Source organism: Aquarana catesbeiana, linkage group LG09 (genome assembly GCF_042186555.1).
Source record: "Aquarana catesbeiana isolate 2022-GZ linkage group LG09, ASM4218655v1, whole genome shotgun sequence".
NCBI lineage: Eukaryota > Metazoa > Chordata > Amphibia > Anura > Ranidae > Aquarana > Aquarana catesbeiana.
The window spans coordinates 199774406-199797530 of NC_133332.1; the positions used below are offsets into that span (position 1 = coordinate 199774406).

At 43.1% G+C, this 23125-nt stretch overlaps 1 long non-coding RNA gene across 1 annotated transcript in view; it reads left to right on the forward strand.

The window, feature by feature from the left end:
• LOC141107263 (uncharacterized) overlaps positions 1–22767 on the forward strand; it is a 289203-nt gene extending 266436 nt beyond the window's left edge. Inside the window, exon 3 of the long non-coding RNA XR_012235847.1 lies at positions 22585–22767. This is a non-coding gene — a long non-coding RNA (uncharacterized lncRNA). The remainder of the gene's footprint in view (positions 1–22584) is intronic.
• The last annotated feature ends 358 nt before the right edge of the window (positions 22768–23125 follow it).

Consider the following 23125-nt stretch of genomic DNA (forward strand, 5'->3'; position numbering starts at 1 on the left):
TTCACATAAGTCAGGGAAAGTTTTGAATGAAGTAGAGGATGCTAGTTCAGAGTGGAGTTAAATTAGTGGAGGTCCATGCTTTAAAAGATTTAGGGGAAGACCAAGCAGGATAGAAAAGTGGAATTTTAAGAAATGATAAGAGGTATATGGGGCGATTGTAGTCCATTTACTAATTTAAATTTATCCCAAATGGCTAGTGTATGTTTAGTTATAGGATTATTGAGTTTTTTTACGGTCGGAGGAATTAGACCATACTAGGTTGGTTATTGAAAGTTGGTCGCAATCTATTGATTCCAGCGCAACCCAAAGCGGAATTTCACTTTTTGGGTGATATTGGGTGATAATAGGTGGTAAAATTAGATAACCCTAGTCCCCCTTTGGGCTTTGGAAAGTAAAGAGTGTGTTTGGGCAGACAGGGTTTCAAGGAGCCCCAAACGAAAGTTAATGCCTTACGTTGTAGTATTTTGAGAAAGTATGCTGGAACAGGGATAGGTAAAACCCGAAAAAGATAAAGAATTTTGGGCAGTATAGCCACCTTTTATTATGTTAATTTTACCTATCCAAGAGAATGGTAGAGAGGACCATTGTGTCAGAAGATTAGATATTTGACGCAAAATTGGAGGATAATTGGCAGTGAAAATGTCAGAAAGATTGGGTGTGAGAGTTATCCCTAGGTAAAGAAGGCATGAAGTGGACCATGAGAAAGAGAGGGATGTTTGCGCTTATTGTAAAATATGAGGAGGTAAAGATATATTTAAGGCTATAGATTTTTGAAAGTTAATAATTAGACCAGATATGTGAGCAAAGTGATCAAGTTTACTTATAAGATTAGGAGCAGAAATATGAGGGGATGACATAAAGATTAAGATATCATCAGCAAATAGGCAAAGTTTATGTTGTGACCAGCTAAATCTAGACCTTTAATAGAGGGGTCAGTACGGATTCATTGAGCAAGGGGTTCAAAAAGTAGGGCAAATAGTGGTGGGGAAAGTGGACATCCCTGATGCTTACCCCTACAGATGTCAAATAGGTTTGATTTATATCCAGCATATTTAACATAAGCTTTGAAATTTTTGTATAATGAGGAGACCCAGCTGAGAAAATGAGGACTAAATCTCCAATGCTGCAGTACAAAATGTAGGTAATGCAACAAAACTGTATCAAATGCTTTTTTGATATCTAAAGATAAGAGACAGATGGGTATTTGATGTGATTTAGCTGCTTGAATTAGTAAGGTAGTCCTGTGTACATTATCTGCCGCTTGGTGCTGTGGGATAAAGCTGACCTGGTCTTTATTAAAGAACCTATTACACTATTTAAGCGAGTAGCTAAGACTTTCTCTAGTAACTTAATGTCAAGGTTGAGTAATGATATGGGTCTATAGTTAAAACAAGATGTATCGTCTGACTGAGGTTTGGAGATCATTGAAATTATAGCCGTTAATGTTTCGGGGCGAAAGGATTGATCGTTAAGGAGAGAATTAAATGTGTCTGTTAACATTGGAGCAAGGATATGAGATAATTTCTTATAGTATAGGGCAGAGAAGCCATCTGGGCCTGGACGTTTATTTGGTTTAAGAGTTAATTGCTAATTTAATTTTGATGGCTGTAATGGGGTTTTCAAGACAATTGTGTTGGGCTAAAGGAATAGTAGGAAGTTTGATTTGTGAAAAAAAATGATTCTGCTAAAGTTTGATCAAAAGATCCTTCCTTTTTATATAAGAGGTAAGATGTTTTTGAAAGGTGTGGAGGACCTTTACTGGATTACTAGTAAATGTATCATGAGATAATTTCCGTCAAATTGGTTTAAAGGGGTGATTTAGTTTTTTAAGTGCTTTGCCTAAAAGAGTGTCTGGTTTATTCGCTTTAAGATAAATTTATGTTTAGACTTGCGTAACATTTTATCTACAGATTCTGATAAAAAAAGGTCATGGTTTAAACGTGCTTTATCAAGCTGTAACTTAGTCACAGGGGTAGGATTGGATTGAAAGATTGTGTGGCATGTATTAAATTCTGCTTCTAATTTTTTGTTTTAGTTGTCGTTTTTCTCTTTTAAGAAATGAGGCTTGGCGTATACAAACCCCACAGAGAACAGGTTTATGAGCTTCCCATAGGGTCAGTGGGTATATATCAGGGGTCTCATTATTGGCCAGGTAATCTTTTTTGGCTATTTCTAGATCAGAGGAGTGTGATGGGTGAGATGGGATTGATTCATTAATTTGCCATGTAGAATCTTGTGTTTTGGGTATTAGAGAAGTGAAAGTTGAAAGCACAGCACAGTGGTCAGCCCATGTAAAATGTATAATAGATGAAAAAAGGACTTCAGGGGTCATGCCTATTGAGATCAAAATGTGATTAATATGGGAAAATGTTTTATGGGAATGAGAATAAAAAGTAAATTGGTGTCTAGCAGGATTAATTTCACTGCAAGAATCTAATAAAGAGTGTTGTTGAAGAAGTTGTTGGAATTTACGAGATTGAGAACTAGATGCAATAGGAGTTGGGAATTTATCTAAAACAGGATTAAGGACTTGATTCAAATCTCCACAGATTAAAAGTGTGCCCATTTTATGAGTATCAATTACCTGTAATAAATGGGAGAGGAATGAGGATGGAGTTTTGTTAGGAGCATAGTAGGATACCACTGTGATTAGAGAATCGAATAGATATCTCGTGAGTATAAGATAGTGACCTTCTGGGTCTTTGATCTCTGTCAGAAGGGAAAAGGGTGTAGTACAATGAAACGCTATTGGCACCCCTTGTTTCATTTTGGCAGAGGCTGTGAAAACTTGGGGATAAGCTGAACCAAAATATTTAGGGGTCGCCTTATCTGCGAAATGGGTTTCTTCTTGGAGGCATAGAACATGTGCTTTTGAGGAAGCTAAGGAGCGAAAAACTTTAGTTAGCTTTTGTGGGATATTTAGACCTTGTACGTTTTAACGTAAGGACATTTAAGGGGGCCATCGGTTAATCTTAAAGGAAATATTGTAGTATACTGCATTCATAGATTGTGAGTCTACAATTACCCTGGGGGGGGGGGTCAAGAAGAGGGGAGTAGAGACAGAATAAAGAGGAAGAAAGAGAGTAAGAGTTATATAGTCAAATAATAGTAAGTAAATTGTTGCGAATAAGAAAAGTAAAAAGGCGGCGTACTGAGTGCGTGAAAAAACGCTAACTCGGAGGCCTAGTATTTATCCAAGGAGGTCCTCCAATAGTAGGTCAGAATGGAGGTTTCTCTTAGGACAGAAAGTTAGGGGGAGCAGTGACAATCTCTAGAGACCCCAACAGCCTAGATATATATATATATACAGAAAAAGAGAGATACTTGGACACCCAAGTTTGGCCGTTGAGGAAGAAAAAAAAAAATGAGCAAGGGTAAAAAAAAAATAAAAGGTTAATTAGCTATTAACAACTATACTGTAAGGTGAGTATATATACCTACAGGTAACCCTAGGGAAAAAATACATCAAAATAAGAAACTGTATAGTTTGCATATCAATATTACTTATCATAGGATTGCCAGTAATGAAGAAGGAAAATGGTATATTGATAAACAGGATCATTAAATATAAAATAGAAGTACTTCAATTTAAAAAATAACTAGTAAATAAGGTTATAATCATGACAATAGGTATCTCATTGGCTTAAGGGGGGTTGGGAGGGAGAAAGGGGGTAAATAGATAAAACATACAATATTTTTATCTGAGGTTGTGGGGGTTAAAAGGGGGAAGTTCAAAACTTAATAGAACAGTATTATTTTAAATAAGTTTAGTCAGATTATATTGAAGGTGGTAAATTACTTAGTGACCAAAGAAAGGCAAAGCCTTAAGATTGAATAAGCTTCAAGATGGGTTGCGAAAGTCATTAAGTCCGTTGTGTCTACAGGATCTATATTAGGAGCATTGAATCGACTTCTCTTAGAGCAGTGGTTCTCAACTCCAGTCCTCAGGACCCACCAACAGGCCAGGTTTGCAAGATAGCTGAAATACATCACAGGTGATATCACTTGCTGCTCAGTGATCGCAGTATTCTAGTCTGCAATTCCCCAAGGTAATACTTAAAATCTGGCCTGTTGGTGGGTCCCGAGGACTGGAGTTGAGAACCACTGTCTTAGAGGAATTTTGTCGGCCTCTATCTTTTTCAGATTTGGAGGATTCTTGAGGGGCGCTGGATGTTGTGCGTCGACGAGGGCTAGTTGAAGATCTTTCGATAAGATGTAGTTCTTGTAGAGTGTTTTGTAGTTCATCTGAGGATCTACTCAAATCTTTGACTTTGTTTTTTTTTCGGTCCGTCGGAGTGCGAGAAGAAGAAGACTCCGTGGGACAGTTTTATTTTTTAATTTTTTTAATAAAGGACTTGTCCCAAGGCGTGTATTGTGTTTTTTTTTTTTTTACTATTTTCACACATGGTAGACCCCCACAACCACCGGGCACATTTTGTGGGGATGAGGCCCTTCTCCTCATCAACATGGGGACAAGGTGCTTTGAGGGGCTACCCCAAAGCACCCTCCCCATGTTAAGGACATGTGGCCTGGTACGGTTTAGGAGGGGGATCGCTCTCTCATCCCCCCTCTTTTCCTGTGGCCTGCCAGGTTGCGTGCTCGGATAAGGGTCTGGCATGGATTTTTGGGGGGGCCCCACGCTATTTTTTCTTTAAATTTTGGCGTGGGGTTCCCCTTAAAATCCATACCAGACCTGAAGGGTCTGGTATGGATCTTGAGGGGGACCCCCACGCCATTTTAAAAAAAAAAAATTGGCACGGGGTTCCCCTTAATATCCATACCAGACCTGAAGGGCCTGGTATGGAATTTGAGGGGACCCCCACGCATTTTTTTTTTTTAATTTTGGTTCGGGGTTCCCCTGTGGGGGAATCCCATGCCATTTTTATCAATGAACTTTTAAGTGTATTGCAGGACCAACAATTCATTATAGCCGCGAGTACTTTTAAATGACTTTTTTTCCTTTAGAAATGTCATTTTGCTCTCGGACTGTTGTAAACACAGGAAGCATGCAACCACTTTACAGGCATACTATAGACACGCCCCAGGTATGAAATTTAAAGGAATATTACACTTTTATTGTTTCACTTTAAGCATTATTAAAATCACTGCTCCCGAAAAAACGTCTGTTTTTAAAACTTTTTTTTGCATTGATACATGTCCCCTGGGGCAGGACCCAGGTCCCCAAACAATTTTTTTAAGACAATACCATGCATATAAGCCTTTACAACTAGCACTTTTGATTTTTCATGTTCATGTCCCATAGACTTTAACGGTGTTCGAACAAATTTTTTGCCTGTTCGCATGTTCTGGTGCGAACCAAACCGGGGGGTGTTCGGCCCATCCCTAGTATTAAAGCTCTGTGAATGCTTTCCATCTCCAAACGATTGACCGGGATTGACGGTAGTGGTTCTTGGAAAAGTGCGGTCATAGTAGAATGAAGGTCAACAATAGTCTTGGGTATTCCTCCTATATGAAGATTTGATCAATGTGCTCTATTTTCAAAGTCTTTTAAGCGTGTTTGCAGAATAACAGAGGGGGGAGAGGTGCTGCGCTATCCAGAACAGAGGGCTACTGTGTGTGATCACCATATGAACTACTATGAGATGTGGTAATCCACTAGTGGGAAAATCGATCGGCTACATGCTAATACCCCATTATGAATAAAATAAATTAAATATGTGTAGACACTGAAAATCTTGTGCAATGATAATAGAATCTTAAATAAGTGAATGTAAATGTGCAAAACCAGCTTGATGTAAACAAATAAACATAGCAATAAAAACTTTCAGTCCATATACATGACAGTGAATATATATATATCCTTAATAAATGATACTTATGTGCAAAAACGGCATAAAAGGTGCAAGTGCTAAAGTGACCTAAATGCATCTACTACATCAAAGAACAGTGTCCCAGCAATAATAGTCCTAAATGATCTGCTGATCAAAACAAAATCAAAAACAAAAAAACAAAAAAAACAAAAACAACACAGTCCAAGTAACATGCAACTGAGTGCATAGGTGAAACAACTTAAAGTGCAAAGTGTTGATATCTTCTTATAGTGCAAATGACAAAGGGTCCTATGTGCTCAAATAAACAGAGGTGAAGTTTCTGAAATACAATTCAATCTGTGTCCTCTTCGTGCATAAAACACACTAATATAAGTAATGGCCCCTTACCTAGCGGTGCTAGGTAAACCGCAAAGAAGTAGCTGTCAATAGCTGTGATCTTTTACTTCAGGGTACTATAAGAAGACATCAACACTTTGCACTTTAAGTTGTTTCACCTATGCACTCAGTTGGATGTTACTTGGACTGTGTTGTTTTTTTTGTTTTTGTTTTTGTTTTGATCAGCAGATCATTTAGGACTATTATTGTTGGGACACTGTTCTTTGATGGAGTAGATGCGTTTAGGTCACTTTAGCACTTGCACCTTTTATGCCGTTTTTGCACATAAGTATCTTTTATTAAGGATATATATATATATATTCACTGTCATGTATATGGACTGAAAGTTTTTATTGCTATGTTTGTTTACATCAAGCTGGTTTTGCACATTTACATTCACTTATTTAAGATTCTATTACTGCACAAGATTTTCAGTGTCTACACATATTTAATTTATTTTATTCATAATGGGGTGTTAGCATGTAGCCGATCGATTTTCCCACTAGTGGATTACCACATCTCATAGTAGTTCATACGGTGATCACACACAGTAGCCCTCTGTTCTGGATAGTGCAGCACCTCTCCCCCCTCTGTTTTCGTGCATTTTGGGTTTTTGTTTGGTCCATTTTTGGTGCGTGCAGCCGTCCAGTCGCACATGTTTTTTCTTTTTCTTTTTCCATTAGGGTAGCGCAGGAATACTTACATTACATTTGTGTTTGCAGAATAAGGTTTTCTTTCTTAAGAGTCTCTAATTCATTATCATGGGATCATTATTATTATGGGACTGTAAATTCTTTTCCATGTCATCCACTCTGATTTCTAGGTCAGAAGTGCGCTGGCCTAACTCACGGATTTCTTTTGTGAGACCTTCAGTTATATAGTCTGAGGTCTGTTTTAATGCTTTCTGTAACATTTTTTCTATTTGTCTCAAAATATTTGGGTGTAGGGAATCTGTTTGTTTTCTTGTGATGCGGCATCCTGAGGTAACTGCAGCACGAGATGTGCCTGTGTGTGAGGAAGGAGGCTGTGCCATTTTACAGGGGCCTCTTGACTGTGTATCCTTGGTGTATCCTTGGCACTCTTTAGTTTATTTTTACCTCAGGCGGCACCAAAGACCATTTTATTGATCCCAGGGTCACTGAGGAGGCTTATGGTAAGATTATTTTCAGTTTACCATGCCTTGCGGGTGTCTTTATCAGCCGAGTCCTGAGAGATATGGAGCTTCAGCTGGACATGTCTGTCGCCGGCGACTCTGTCTCCTCCCCCTTGGAAAAAATATTTCATACTTTATATAATACAAAATATATCTATTTGACAAGAAATGGGACCCGTGGTTCACACACTCGGAACACCTTTTAAACCCCAGAATATTTTCTATTAAAAGTCACTCGGGAATCATCGACCCCCCCCCCTTGCTATCGGAGGACCTGTCCTAAATAACTTCAGATCAGGCTTAGAACAGTTGATGCAACTTCACTTAAAAGTCTTTCAACATTGCAGTCCATAATAAACATTAAAATTAGACAGACCCCATCTACCCCTAGCAGGCTGCCCAGACATACCTCTGAAAGGTAGTAGTCCATTTAGTCGTCCTTCAGTGCTGGCTGATCTCCAGATTCCCAGTGCCTCGGACAGACTGCAAGGTGCAGCAGTCCTCCTCCACAGAAGTCATAGCATGTCCCGGTTAATGCAACCCGAATGAAGAGCCGCAAATCCAGCCTTTTCCCATATTTCTATCCCTGATGGGTAGGCTGGATCCGAAAAGCCCGGGAACAGCAGCACATAAGTTAGTATGTTTCCCCCAACCTGGGCCAGCCACTAACTAAAACGACACCCCTGTAGGTAACCTGCCTACATAGGCACAGGTAGTTCTTATGGGGCCTTATGGGGTCTTTGGGGCCATTTTGAATTCCTATGTGAACTATTGTGTGTTCATTAATCTATAGAATCCTCTTCACTAATTTATCAGCTGCATGTGTAACACAATCACTGGCAACCACCTACAACTTAAGCTGGCCAGAATCACCAATTTTTTCCTTTGAAAAAGTGAAGGATATTGGCAGATTCCACTCTTCCCTACTGTGTCGTGCATGCATGTTGAAATGGTCAATCACAAAATGTTATGGAGAAGAGCTCCGTTAGACTGGTTGTCAAGGGACTAATTGAAGCTAATGCAAGACACAAATTGACCATAACTGGCAAGACAAAGCTGTTTGGAAAACCCTCTAAAACCATCTGTATCTTCTGAATATGTAGGCTTCCAGGTTGATGGTCTCAGTGCTCATAAGACACATTTAGAGGCAATTGTCCTGATAATGGAATACCTCCATCCTCCAGCATCAATTAAACAGTGGAGCTTTGAGCCATTACACCAGATTATATGCCATTAAATTCTTGTGTCCTCACATCAGTGTTTGTCCTGCTGGGCTAGCGTAAAATGCTTGCTTACTCCCAATTACTTTTTATTTCTACAACACAAAATAATTATGATGGGGTAATATAAACAGGTCTGTTTAAGATGAAGATTATATTGATTTGTGTGCTGTAAGCATTAAAGCTGCACTAAAGGCAAAATGAAAAATTACGTATATGATGCAGTCTCTTTTTTTTTTTTAACCTGTTGATTCTATTATTTTTCAACTTTAACAGGCCGATCTGTGCAGTAAAAGTGGAAATTAGAGGGTTGAGAACAAACATTTAACACTGAGAGGGGTGCTTAGAATGGTCCGCTTTTATTTACGCCAAAAGGAAAAAAAACTGTTGCTGTAACTGCTTAAAGCAGGGGTGGGCAACCTTAAAGTGGTGGAGATCTACCTGAACAACATGGGAGAAGTCAAAGATCACCAGGCACAGTGTTGCACAATGTCTCCTCCTAATTGCCATACTACTGTGTTGCAATCACATGCATTGCACGGAAATCATGGGTTTAAATCAGGTGGTGAGGAGGCAACATATCGCCTCTTTACCATTTGTTAGGCACACTTGGATCACTATTCAGAGGAGCAATAGTGCCTGCTGCACTTGTGAATGAGCCCTTAGTTGCATTCAGCAGCGGCACCCTTAGGGCTCGTTCACGCATAAAGTTGGAGGGGGGGGGGGGGGGTGCGGGGGGTGTGAAAGTCTGTGGTTGAGTTGTGGTTTTACTGCCCCTAATCCTGAGGCAGCAGCCAAAGGTGTACACATGCCGCAACATGAATTAAACCCCCTGTTGCTTTTGGTGGGTAAAAGGGGCCATTCTGCAAGCGCCCTGCAACTACATGCTTCTGTGGGGTCCAAGGGGTTAAAGCAGGTGGTGAGAAAGCAATACAATGCTGCCTGCTTTAACCCTTGCAGGGCATTTGCAGAGTGGCCTCATTCACTTGCATGGGTCATACTTGGCAGGTGCTGCACCCACCAGTCCATGACAGGGCATATAACTCTTGCTGCAGCTGCATCTATAGGGGGTACGGTTGGAACAGGGTGGTAAAAAAAATCTTACCTATGGGGTTTTACCACCCCCCAAACTACAAATGTAAATTAATATTTACTGTTCTGAGCCCCATATAAGTCTGCTTTCACACTGATGTGCTGCGGTTTACCAGCACCATGGGTGCAGCGCAATGTTTCTGTGACTTTCCTGGGTTAGTTGCACTTTGCCATAGACTTCTATTATATCTTGCAGGTGTGGTGCACTTTCTGAAAGTGCACCAAGAAGTGCACCAAGACCCCTGCATTCAGAAAGTGCACCAAACCCACAGGATACAATTAAAGTCTACCTGCGGGTTTGCGGCGCAAAGCCATACACTGCATTGCAACTGCGGTGTGGGTAAACCACAGTGCATCAGTGTGAGGGCAGCCATATACTATTGCTTCACACTGACCTGAAGATCTTTTTTTTTCTGCTGCTGGCACCACTCTGGAGACCGCTAACTGAGATAAGAGGTGGAGTGCAGTTGGTATCATTCCACATGGGACAGGAGCCAGCACTACCGAGAAGGCATCGGCTTTTGTGGCCCTTGCTCCCTCATACAGCCAGAACTTTACAAGTAGTCCCTCTGCATTACACTCTGATGCTCTGGAATGGAGGGTCAGCAAGCCCAGACTGAGATCTACCAGTCACCTGGCCAGAATCTATGGGTTGCTAACCCCTGGCTTGAAGTGTTTGTAAAGAAAAAGCAAACATGTCATACTTATCTGCTCTGTGCTACCTACTCTTCTCAGATCCCCTGCCAGTGCTCTGGGCCCCTCCCCCTTGCTGAATGTCCCCATAGCAAGCCGCTTGCTATGAGGGCAATCATGTGTGCTTGCTCCTGAGCCAGCTGTCTGTGACACAGAGAGTGTGGCCCGCCCCTGCCTCTCTGGCTGTGATTGACCATCTCAGCCAATGAGGAGGGAGACACCCAGGAGAGCCTCGGCTCTTGTGCACATCACTGGGTCGGGATCGGGCAAGCATTAAGGGGGCTGAGGGGGAGCTGTGAACTGAAGGTATAAAGACTTTGAGCCTTTACAACCACTTTAAAATGTTTTAGCTTGAATTTGGCTTTACTTATGTACAGTATCTCACAAAAGTGAGTACACCCCTCACATTTTTGTAAATATTTGATTATATATTTTCATGTGACAACATTGAAGAAATGACACGTTGCTACAATGTAAAGTAGTGAGTGTAGAGCTTGTATAACAGTGTAAATTTGCTGTCCCCTCACAATAACTCAACACACAGCCATTAATGTCTAAACGGCTGGCAACAAAAGTGAGTTACACCCCTAAGTGAAAATGTCCACATTGGACCCAATTAGTCATTTTCCCTCCTTGGTGTCATGTGACCCATTGTGTTATTTGGTGTTATCGCTCTCACTCTCTCATACTGGTCATTGGAAGTTCAACATGGCACCTCATGGCAAATAACTCTCTGAGGATCTGAAAAAAAGAATTGTTGCTCTACATAAAGATGGCCTAGGCCAGTGATGGTGAACCTTGGCGCCCCAGATGTTTTGGAACTACATTTCCAATGATGCTCCACTACACTGCAGAGTGCATGAGCATCATGGGAAATGTAGTTCCAAAACATATGGGGTGCCAAGGTTCGCCATCACTGGCCTAGGCTATAAGAAGATTGCCAAGACCCTGAAATTGAGCTGCAGCACGGTGGCCAAGACCATACAGCGGTTTAACAGGACAGTTTCCACTCAGAACAGGCCTCGCCATGATCGACCAAAAAAAGTTGAGTGCACGCGCTCAACGTCATATCCAGAGATTGTCTTTGGGAAATAGACATATGAGTGCTGCCAGCATTGCTGCAGAGGTTGAAGGGGTCGGGGGGGGGGGGGTTCAGCCTGTCAGTGCTCAGACCATACACGGCACACTGCTTTAAATTGGTCTGCGTGGCTGTCGTCCCAGAAGGAAGCCTCTTCTGAAGATGATGCACAAGGAAACCCACAAACAGTTTGCTGAAGGCAAGCAGACTAAGGACATGGGTTACTGGAACCATGTCCTGTGGTCTGATGAGACCAAGATAAACTTGTTTGGTTCAGATGGTTTCAAGCGTGTGTGGCGGCAACCAGGTGAAGAGTACGAAGTCAAGTGTGTCTTGCCTACAGTCAAGCATGGTGGTGGGAGTGTCATGGTCTGGGGCTGCATAAGTGCTGCCGGCACTGGGGAGCTACAGTTCATTGAGGGAACCATGAATGCCAACGTGTACTGTGACATACTGAAGCAGAGTATTATCCCCTCCCTTAGGAGACTGGGCTGCAGGGCAGTATTCCAATATGATAATGACCCCAAACACACCTCCAAGACGACCACTGTCTTGCTAAAGAAGCTGAGGGTAAAGGTGATGGACTGGCCAAGCATGTCTCCAGATCTAAACCCTATTGAGCATCTGTGGGACATCCTTAAACAGAAGGTGGAGGAGCGCAACCTCCGTGATGTCGTCATGGAGGAGTGGAAGAGAACTCCAGTGGCAACCTGTGAAGCTCTGGTGAACTCCATGCCCAAGAGGGTTAAGGCAGTTCTGAAAAATAATGGTGGCCACATAAAATTATGGGCACAATTTGGACTGTAATAATGGCTGTGTGTTGAGTTATTTTGAGGGGACAGCAAATTTACACTGTTATACAAGCTGTACACTCAATACTTTACAATGTAACAAAGTGTAATTTCTTCAGTGTTGTCCCATGAAAAGATATAATAAAATATTTACAAAAATGTGAGGGGTGTACTCACTTTTGTGAGATACTGTATAGTCCCATCCAAATCTACTAGTCCATCTAACACATCCCTCTTCAAACAATGCTGCTGTACAAGCTCATTTAGAGCTAGCCATAGATGAGAAGTTTTTTTTATTTAGCCAGCAGGCTGACAAAACCCCCCAAAAATAACACCTTACGTGTATGGAGCAATCCTCCCTGTTGGTATACTGTATTCTGATAGTGGGATCTGCTGTCATCAGTAGGGATGAGCTTCGCGTTCGAGTCGAACCTATGTTTGTCTTGAACATCAGCTGTTCGATCGTTCGCCGAATTGCGAACGTTATGGGCCGTTCGCGCCAAATTCGTGTGGCGCGTCACGGCCCATAATTCACTGCGGCATCGCAGTGCATTGCTGGCTGATGATTGGCCAAGCATGCACTATGACCCGCATGCTTGGCCAATCACAGCGCCGTCAGTAGAGAGAGCTGTAATTGGACAAAGCCAGGGTGGCTTTGGCCAATTATGGCTCAGGGGGTTTAGAACACGCCCCACACTATATAAGGCCGCCTGCACGTGCTTTCAGCGTGCTTAGATAGACAGACGTGTGTTTCAGCGTGCTTAGATAGACAGAGAGACAGTGTCATTTCATTTGAATTAGCTAGATTAGGCAGGACAGTCAGTGAATTAGCTGCACTTACAGTGTATTGTGTATATATATGCATCCCAGGTGTTGTGTGTGTGTGTGTGTATATATATATATATATATATATATATATATATACACACTGTATTCAGTTTAGCTAGATCCGTTCCTGTTATCTTCCTACTGACAGGCAGGCTTGTCTTGTTATAGTATTTACATCTACCTGAAGAAAATTGCTGGTGTTCTTTTGATCCTATTAGTACCACAGTCAGGCAGCTAGACTATTTAGAGTTAGTGTAGTGCGTCCTCCTCACAGTGTTCAGCTAAAACTACAAGTTAGTGTAGTGCGACCTCTGCAAAGTGTTCAGCTAAAGCTACAAGTTAGTGTAGTGCGTCCTCCTCACAGTGTTCAGCTAAAGCTACAAGTTAGTGTAGTGCGTCCTCTGAACAGTGTTCAGCTAAAGCTACAAGTTAGTGTAGTGCGTCCTCCTCACAGTGTTCAGCTAAAACTACAAGTTAGTGTAGTGCGAGCTCTGCACAGTGTTCAGCTAAAGCTACCTGTCGAAGGTTGGTGGTGTTTTCCTGATCCTATCACTACCGCAGGCATCTAAATAAGCTACAAGTTAGTTTTTTGCGAGCTCTGCACAGTGTTCACCTAAAGCTACCTGTCCAAGGTTGGTGGTGTTTTCCTGATCCTATCACTACCGCAGGCAGCTAAATAAGCTACAAGTTAGTTTTTTGCGAGCTCTGCACAGTGTTCACCTAAAGCTACCTGTCCAAGGTTGGTGGTGTTTTCCTGATCCTATCACTACCGCAGGCATCTAAATAAGCTACAAGTTAGTTTTTTGCGAGCTCTGCACAGTGTTCACCTAAAGCTACCTGTCCAAGGTTGGTGGTGTTTTCCTGATCCTATCACTACCGCAGGCAGCTAAATAAGCTACAAGTTAGTTTTTTGCGAGCTCTGCACAGTGTTCACCTAAAGCTACCTGTCGAAGGTTGGTGGTGTTTTCCTGATCCTATCACTACCGCAGGCAGCTAAATAAGCTACAAGTTAGTTTTTTGCGAGCTCTGCGCAGTGTTCAGCTAAAGCTACCTGTAGAAGGTTGGTGGTGTTTTCCTGATCCTATCACTACCGCAGGCAGCTAAATAAGCTACAAGTTAGTTTTTTGCGAGCTCTGCACAGTGTTCAGCTAAAGATACCTGTAGAAGATTGGTGGTGTTCTCATACTACAGGCAGTCAGTTGATTTTGCTGGCTGCAGTATCAGTATATATATATATATATATATATATAGATCTATATATATATAGATCTAGATCTATATATATATAGATCTATATATATAGATCTAGATCTATATATATATAGATCTAGATCTATATATATATATAGATATAGATCTATATATATATATATATATATATATATATATATATATATATATATATATATATATATCCCAGCTTAGTGTAGCTACAGGCCATTAGTATGTCTGGAAGGCCAACAAGGAGAGGCAGACAATCACAAGCCAATAAAAGAGGGCAAGCAGCTCTGTGTCTAGAGGCAACAGTGCTGGTCGTGGAGACGGTGCATCCTCATCAGCACGTGGCCATGGGACATGTGGAAGACTTGGTCGAGTGGATGACCGAGCCGTCCTCATCCTCTCTCACCCATGCTCAGGGTACTTTGTCTGGCAAAGCAGCTGCCAAAGCGGCCTCTTCCCTTGGCTCAATGGCATCAGTGACTCCTTCCCTAGCCCCACCATGTTCTCCTGAGGAGTCCCTAGAACTGTTTGACCACAGTGTTGGGTACATGCTCCAGGAGGATGCCTAGCATTTAGAAGGCTCTGATGATGATACTGAGCTAGATGAAGGCAGTAACGTGAGCACGGACAGAGGGGGTGCCCAAGAAGGACAGCAATCTGGCAGTCATGCTCCCCCTGCTGCAGCATACTGCCAGGTTTGCTCCAGTGATGAGGAGGGAGGGGATGATGAGGTCACTGACTCAACGTGGGTGCCTGATAGGAGAGAGGAGGAGGAGGAAGAGGAGGCACATCACCGAGGCAGGATGCCCTCCAGGGGCCAGCCTAAGGGCAGCACACTGACTGCATCACACCCCAAAGCTCCGCATGTGCAGGGCGCTGCTGTCTCTGTGCGTTATTCCAAAAGTTCTTTGGTGTGGGCCTTTTTTGAGAAGAGTGCATCAGATCGCACCGCTGCTATTTGCAACATATGTCTCAAGCGTATCTCGCGTGGCCAAAACATCTCCCGCTTGGGCACCACATGCTTGACCAGGCATGTGTTGACCTGCCATGCAGTTCGTTGGCAAGCGTATCTAAATGACCCACACCAAAGAACAAAGAGGACCTCTCCTTGCTCCTCATCAGCTGAGATCTCCAACCCCACTATACCTTCAGTCCTCTCTGAGACCTGCACTGAGAGGAATGAAGGTGTAGAATTAGGTGTGTCACAGCCAAGTACTTGTGGGCAATCTGCTTTCGGTACACCGACGTCAGATTGTACCAGGAAAATTTCCCTGCCCCAGCTGCTGCACCGCCGAAAGAAGTTCGCTCCCAGCCATCCACATGCCCAGCGGTTGAATGCTAGCTTGGCAAAATTGCTAGCACTTCAACTGCTGCCTTTTCAGTCGGTAGACTCTGCCCCCTTCCGTTTGTGGAATGTGCGGTTCCTCAGTGGCAGGTACCCAAACGTCACTTTTTCCCACGGAAGGCGATTCCGGCTCTCTACCGGCATGTGGAAGGCAATGTCTTGGCCTCGCTGGACAGGGCAGTCAGCGGTAAGGTGCATATTACCGCTGACTCATGGGCCAGCAGGCATGGACAGGGACGTTACCTAAGTTTCACCGCGCATTGGGTGACTCTGCTGGCAGCTGAGAAGGATGCAGGACAAGGTGCAGTAGTGTTGGAGGTTGTTCCGCCGCCACGCCTCCAAAATGCCACTACTAATGATTGTGACACACCTCTCTCCTCCACCCCCTCCTCTTCTTCTTCCTCCATGGCCTCTTCCTGTGCTTTGTCCTCTGAACCAGCGGTGCTCCGTAGCCGTTCAAGGGGCTACGCAAGTATGCAGGCCAAAAGATGCCATGCGGTGCTTGAGCTGGTGTGCTTGGGGGACAGGAGCCACACTGGGGCAGAGGTTCTGTCAGCTCTGCAGGGGCAGGTTCAGAGGTGGTTGACACCATGCCAACTTAAGGCAGGAACGGTGGTTTGCGACAATGGCACCAACCTCCTCTCTGCCCTCCGACAGGGACAAATGACCCATGTGCCCTGTTTGGCTCACGTCCTTAACTTGGTGGTGCAGCGGTTCCTGGGCAGGTACCCGGGCTTACAGGATGTCCTGAGGCAGGCCAGGAAAGTGTGTGTGCATTTCCGCCTGTCATATAATGCCAGTGCTCGGCTGGCAGACCTCCAAAAGGAGTTTACCCTGCCCAAGAACCGCCTAATCTGTGACATGCCCACCAGGTGGAACTCAACGTTGGCCATGCTGCAGCAGCTGAACACGCAGCAGAGGGCCATCAATGAGTACCTGTGCGACTATGGCACCAGGACAGGGTCAGGGGAGCTTGTTTTTTTTCCCCACGCCAGTGGGCCATGATCAGGGATGCATGCACTGTCCTGTCACCATTTGAGGAGGCCACGAGGATGGTGAGCAGTGACAGTGCATGCATCAGTGACACTGTCCCCCTTGTCCATCTGTTGGAGCACACGCTGCGTGGAATAATGGACAGGGCACTTGAGGCAGAACAGAGGCAGGAAGAGGAGGACTTCCTTAGCTCTCAAGGCCCCCTTTATCCAGACAGTGTTCCTGCGTGCCCGCCGATCACACAGGAAGAGGAGGAGGAGGAAGAGGATTGTGTCAGTATGGAGGTGGAGCCTGGCACTCAGCATTAGCAGCAGTTTTTAAGGGATCAGTCCCAAGAAACGCATGGACTTGTACGTGGCTGATAGGAGGTGGCTGCGGACCATGTCGTCCTTGGTGACCCAGAGGACTCCGGACTGAATGCCTCAGCAAACCTACGCTGCATGGCCTCCCTGATCCTGCAAAGCCTGTGTAAGGATCCTCTTATTCGTGGTATCAAGGAGAAGGACCACTACTGGCTGGCAACCCTCCTTGATCCACGTTAAAAGGGTAAGGTTGCAGACCTTATCTTGCCATCGCAGAGGATGAAACATCTTCAGGAGGCCTTGCAGAAAGGTCTGTGCAACGCGTTCCCAGAGACTGGGAGGTTACAAACTCCTGTTTCTGGACAACGTGTTGCTGAGGCTTCGGTCAGTCAAAGAAGGAGCGGTGGAGAAGGTGGCCGTCTGACCAATGCATTCAGACAATTTTTTGGTCCGCAGCCCCAAGGTATGATCGGTTCCAGCAACCATCGCCAGCGTCTGTTTTACATGGTGCAGGAATACCTAGGGGCAAGATCTGACTTGGACACCTTTCCCACCGAAAATCCTCTGGGTTACTGGGTCTTGAGGATGGATAACTGGCCAGAGATGCAATTGAGCTACTGGCCTGTATGCAATTGAGCTACTGGCCTGTCCTGCATCCAGCGTTCTTTTGGAACGCACATTCAGTGCTGCTGGAGGCTTTGTAACCAATCACAGGGTGCGTCTGTCCACCGACTCGGGCAATCAACTGACCTTCATAAAAATGAATCAGTCTTGGATCACCACCAGCTACCAAGCAGCTGATGCTGATGTAACCGAATAATTTTTTCTGAAATCTCAGATCCCTTCAAAGACTGCCTGTGCTGATGCTGAGTAATTATCCTCTTCCTCCTCAATGATCACGCTGATAGCTTGTAAGAACATTTTTGGTTCTGGGCGCCACCACCAGTGCCTAAGGCCCAATTTTTCAGCCCCTGTTTAACAGGGGCGTGTAATTACAATTTTTGATGCAATACTTTGCAGCAGGGCTCGTTTCTGCGTTCCAACTAGAGTATCTGTGAGGGATTGCAGTGTTGTGGCACCAGCACCAGTGCCTAAGGCCCAATTTTTCAGCCCCTGTTTAACAGGGGCGTGTAATTACAGTTTTTGATGCAATACTTTGCAGCAGGGCTCGTTTCTGCGTTCCAACTAGAGTATCTGTGAGGGGTTGCAGTGTTGTGGCATCAGTGCCTAAGGCCCAATTTTTCAGCCCCTGTTCAACAAGGGCATGTAATTACAATTCTTGATCTAATATTTCACAGCAGGGCCCGTTTCTGCACCCACCAAGAGCGAGTGAGGACTTAGTGTTGTGGCACTAGCACCACCACCACCAAAGGCGCAATTTTTCTGCCCCTGTTCAACAGGGGCATGTAATTACAATTCTTGATCTAATATTTCACAGCAGGGCCCTGTGAGGGCTTACAGTGTTGTGGCCACAACAACACCTAAGGCCCAAATTTTTGCTGAGTATATAGGACAGGCCCTTACTTTCAAACATCCAACTTACAAACGACTCCTACTTGCAAACGGAAGGAGACAACAGGAAGTGAGATGAAATCTACCCCTAGGAAGGGAAATTCTCTCCTGTAAGAGCTAATATGGGAAAAACGTTTCTCCTTTCCACTGATGCTTTATCACCAATCCTTGTCTCACAAAAAACCCCAATTTTCAAAAAACATTTGTCATTGGGACAAAAAGTGAAGTGAAATCTTCTGAAGAGGAGCACAGACAGCAAAACAAATGTCACAGGGGTGATAACCCTTCCCTATGTTTTCCAAAAAGCTTAAAATAGATTTTTTGGCTGGAGCTAAACACGTTAAAAATGTACCAGTTCAAAATTACAAACTGATTCTACTTAACAACAAACCTACAGTCCCTGTCTTGTTTGCACCGCCTGTATACTGCTGTTCAGAGTATATAGGGCCTGGTGGCCCCACGCCTTTCCTTTTTTTAATTTAGGTGCGGGGTTCCCCTTAATATCCATACAAGACCCAAAGGGCCTGGTAATGGACTGGGGGGTACCCATGCTGTTTGTCTCACTGATTTTCATCCATATTGCCAGGACCCGACATTACATTAAAGCCGCAAGCAGTTTTAAATGACTTTTTTCCTTTAAAAATGACATTTTGTGCAGGGACTGTTCTAAGCAGGGGAAACACGCGCCACTTTACAGGCATACTATAGACACCCCCCAGGTACGATATTTAAAGGAATATTTCACTTTTTTTTTTACTTTATCATTAAAATCACTGCTCCCGAAAAAACGTCAGTTTTTAAAAGTTTTTTTTGCATTGATACATGTCCCCTGGGGCAGGGCCCGGGTCCCAAAACCCCTTTTAGGACAATACCATGCAAATTAGCCTTTAAAATGAGCACTTTTGATTTCGAACGTTCGAGTCCCATAGACGTCAATGGGGTTCTAACGTTCGTGCAAATTTTCGGTCCGTTCGCAGGTTCTGGTGCGAACCGAACCGGGGGGGTGTTCAGCTCATCCCTAGTCATCAGAATACACTGAACAGCCAATTGATTGCAGCCACTGATTGACCAAAGTTTTAAGCATGTCCTTTCAAATGATCGACTTCTGTTGATCAGGGACAGCCACTCACTGGTTGAAATCGCTGTCAACAAATGTTTTCAAAAGTTTGCTTCTGAATAAAAAGGTTGACTATTATGATAGACCTCACTCAAACTGAACACAAATATAATTTCAGAATGACTGTATCACGAAGGATTCTCGAGAAATATGAAATTAATTTTAATGACTATAATGTATTTAATTGCATAATGTTTCCAACATGCAGCATGAGTTTAACAGGGCTAAATGTGTTTTGTAGCTGATTTTCATCTGTACTCCATGTCCGGTATACCTTGCTGCAGTGTCTAACAATAGTAAGCCAGCATTGTTGGATTCCAGTTGTGGAAATGTCCTGGTGGAACTTTTCACCATGTTCGTCAGTGACTGCACCTAGATTTTCAGTAAAGAAAGTGTGAAGGCAGTAAATTAATCTTAGGTTACATGTAAGCATGTGGTAATGTACGCCATAAGAAGTTTGTCAACCAGCTGAATGTAGTTTGGTGCTCTGTGTATTTGCCAAGAAATTTCTAAACGACATCCTTAAATGCTTTCCGGGTGATTTTCTCTGACCCCACAAACAAATCTTTGAACCGTTTGTCGTTGACATATCTGATCTGTGGACCAAAAATGCTTTCCTTAACCACGTCAGCTCCGGAAGGTTTTCCCCCCTTCCTGACCAGGCAATTTTTTGCGATACGGCACTTTGTTGCTTTAACTGACCTTGGCGTGGTTGTGCAACACTGTACTCAAATATAATTTATGTCCTTTTTTTCCCACAAATAGAGATTTTTCTTTTGGTGGTATTTGATCTCCTCTGCGGTTTTTATTTTTTGCGCTATAAACAAAAAAATGCGATAATTTTGAAAAAAATTTTTTTTTTTACTTTCTGCTATAAAACACATCCAATAAAAAAAATGTAAAAAATCTAATTTCTTCATCAACTTAGGCCAATATGTATTCTGCTATATATTTTTGGTAAAAAAAAATCCCAATAAGCATATATTGATTGGTTTGCACAAAAGTTATAGCATCTGCAAACAGATATTTTTATGGAATTTTTATTTATTTATTTATTTATTTATTTATTTTACTGGTAATGGTGGCGATCAGCCATTTTTAACGGGACTGCAACATTGTGGCGGACAAATCGGACACCTAACTGACACTTTTTGGGGACCATTGACATTATTACAGTGATGAGTGCTAAAAAAAAATGCACTGTTACTGTACTAATGACACTGGCAGGGAAGGGGTTAACAGGGGTGATCAAAGGGTTAAGTGTGTCCCTAGGGGGTGCTTTCTAACTGTGGGGGTTGTGCTTTGACTAAAAGAAAACCGGGATCCTTGCTTCTGCTTAGCAGAAACACAAGATCTCTATTTTCCTCCTTGGCAGAACGGCGATCTGCCTTGTTTACATAGGTAGCACGCCATTCTGTCTCTCCTCAAAACGATCGTCAGGTCCCATTAAACACAGCGTCTGCCAGACCCGCTAATTGGCACACGCCCTGGAGCCAAAGGAAAAAATCACGTACAGGTACATGATTTTGCGCTTAAGTGCAGCCCTGCCACAGTATATGTATGTGGGGCGGTCCTTAAGCAGTTAATCTTGGCCTTAGTTATTCCTGGAAAACATCTGTCTCAAGTAACGAAAAGCTTCACCTTCCTTTATCTGTCACAAAATTTTTCAAGTTTTATGTGAAGTGGGGGCAAAAAATATCTTTGACAGGTCAATAAGTGGTTCATGTGTCACGTTTTTCTATCCTGGAACTAAATTCTTTCAGAGTGGGCATTTCTTTTCAATGCAATGCGACTCTCTTTCATGGCTATCCCATTTGCATATTTAACAGTACTTTGTATATTTAAAGGGGTTGTAAACTATCATGGTTTTTTTTGCAATATGGCACTGCGTCACTTTAACTGACAACTGCGTAGTTGTGCGACGTTGTACCCAAACAAAATTGACATCCTTTTTGTTCCCACAAATAGAGCTTTCTTTTGGTTGTATATGATCACCTCTGTTGTTTTTATTTTTTGCGCTATAAACAAAAAAGAGCAACAATTTTGGAAAATAAAGCAATATTTTTTACTTTTTGCTATAATAAATATCACCCCCCAAAATATAAAAAAACAAATTTCTTCCTCAGTTTAGGTGGATATGTATCCTTCTAGATATTTTTGGTAAAATCACAATAAGCGCATATTGATTGGTTTGGGCAAAAGTTATAGCGTCTACAAAATAAGGGATGTATTTATGACATTTTTATTAATTTAATTATTTTTTTTTACTAGTGATGGCGGTGATCTACGATTTTTATTGGGATTGCGACAGACAGATTGGACACTCTTGACACTTTTTTGCGACCATTGACATTTATACAGCGTGCAGAGCTAAAAATAGCCACTGATTAATGTATAAATGTCACTGTGTCAATAGACGCAGAAGCAGGACTCGGGAGCGCACCCACACGGGTGCCCTGAAGGAGAGCTCTTCTCGGACGGCCACTCGAGAAGAGGTGGAGCTACTAGCGCCGCTGAGGGACCCCATAAGAGGAGGATCGGAGTCACTCTGTGCTTAACCAACTGCACAGTGGAGGTAAGTATGATATGTTTGTTTTTTAAAAAAAACAAAAACCCTTTAAGCTGCATGCAAAGCAGCAGAGCGAGCCACTACTTTTTGATCTCCACAGATATTTCAGTTGTACTGAAATATCTGTGGAGATGGTGTACTGTGCTTCATCAACAGTTCCATGTTTTCCAATGTTTTTTCCTGGAGTGCAGTGTAGCCAACAGGTATTGAAGGGTGTACATTGCCATTGTGTACCAAGACAGCCTTGAGGCTTAACACCTATGAATCATTAAAAAGATGTCATTCTAGTGGGTCATGTTCATGATCAAAAGCTGTGAACAAACTGTCCGTGTCAGTACAGAAAATTAGGTTTTTAACCTGTGCAAAGAAATTTGTTAAATCATCTTGGCAGCTTAGAAAGGTGAACATTTTTGTACCTAGTGATAGAAAAAAAAAATTTTTTTGTAGTCTTGAACCTAGTAGTTCTGCTTTTTGATTTTGACAAATCTATATCCCTGTGTCAGGACCCGGATCTAAACCTGCAAACTCTGCTGTGACTGGCAGTATCTGCGCTTCTGGTTGATCTCTTCCTTCTATATCTGCTACTGGACCCCAGCTTGCTCACCTCCTGGTGAGGCAATCCTGAGAACTGTGACCTGGTACTAACACGCAGCAAAACCCATCTCCACCATCAACAGCTCTGTTGAATAGAGGTTAGTGCTTAGACCCTGTACTTTAGGTGAACCTGCATCATCTGCCAGGGTGACATGCTTATCCAGCTGGTTGGTGGGAGACTCTCTACTGCTATCACTACTTATCTTTGAGCCTCTCCCCTGATCTTGACACCCTGATTAGGTTGTTTATTTTCACTGTTATGAGATAATGCTCACACCACAAATACAGTTTAAAATCATGAACATTGTCACTGTCCATGCCTGGCTGGTGCATTGTAGCATCTGTTTCATCTAAGCTCCACTTCTTTGGTGTCTTCAATGCTGGCAGATTGTCATCAAGGGGTTTATTTACTAAAGCTGGGGAGTGCAAAATCAGTCTCATGTCTGCATA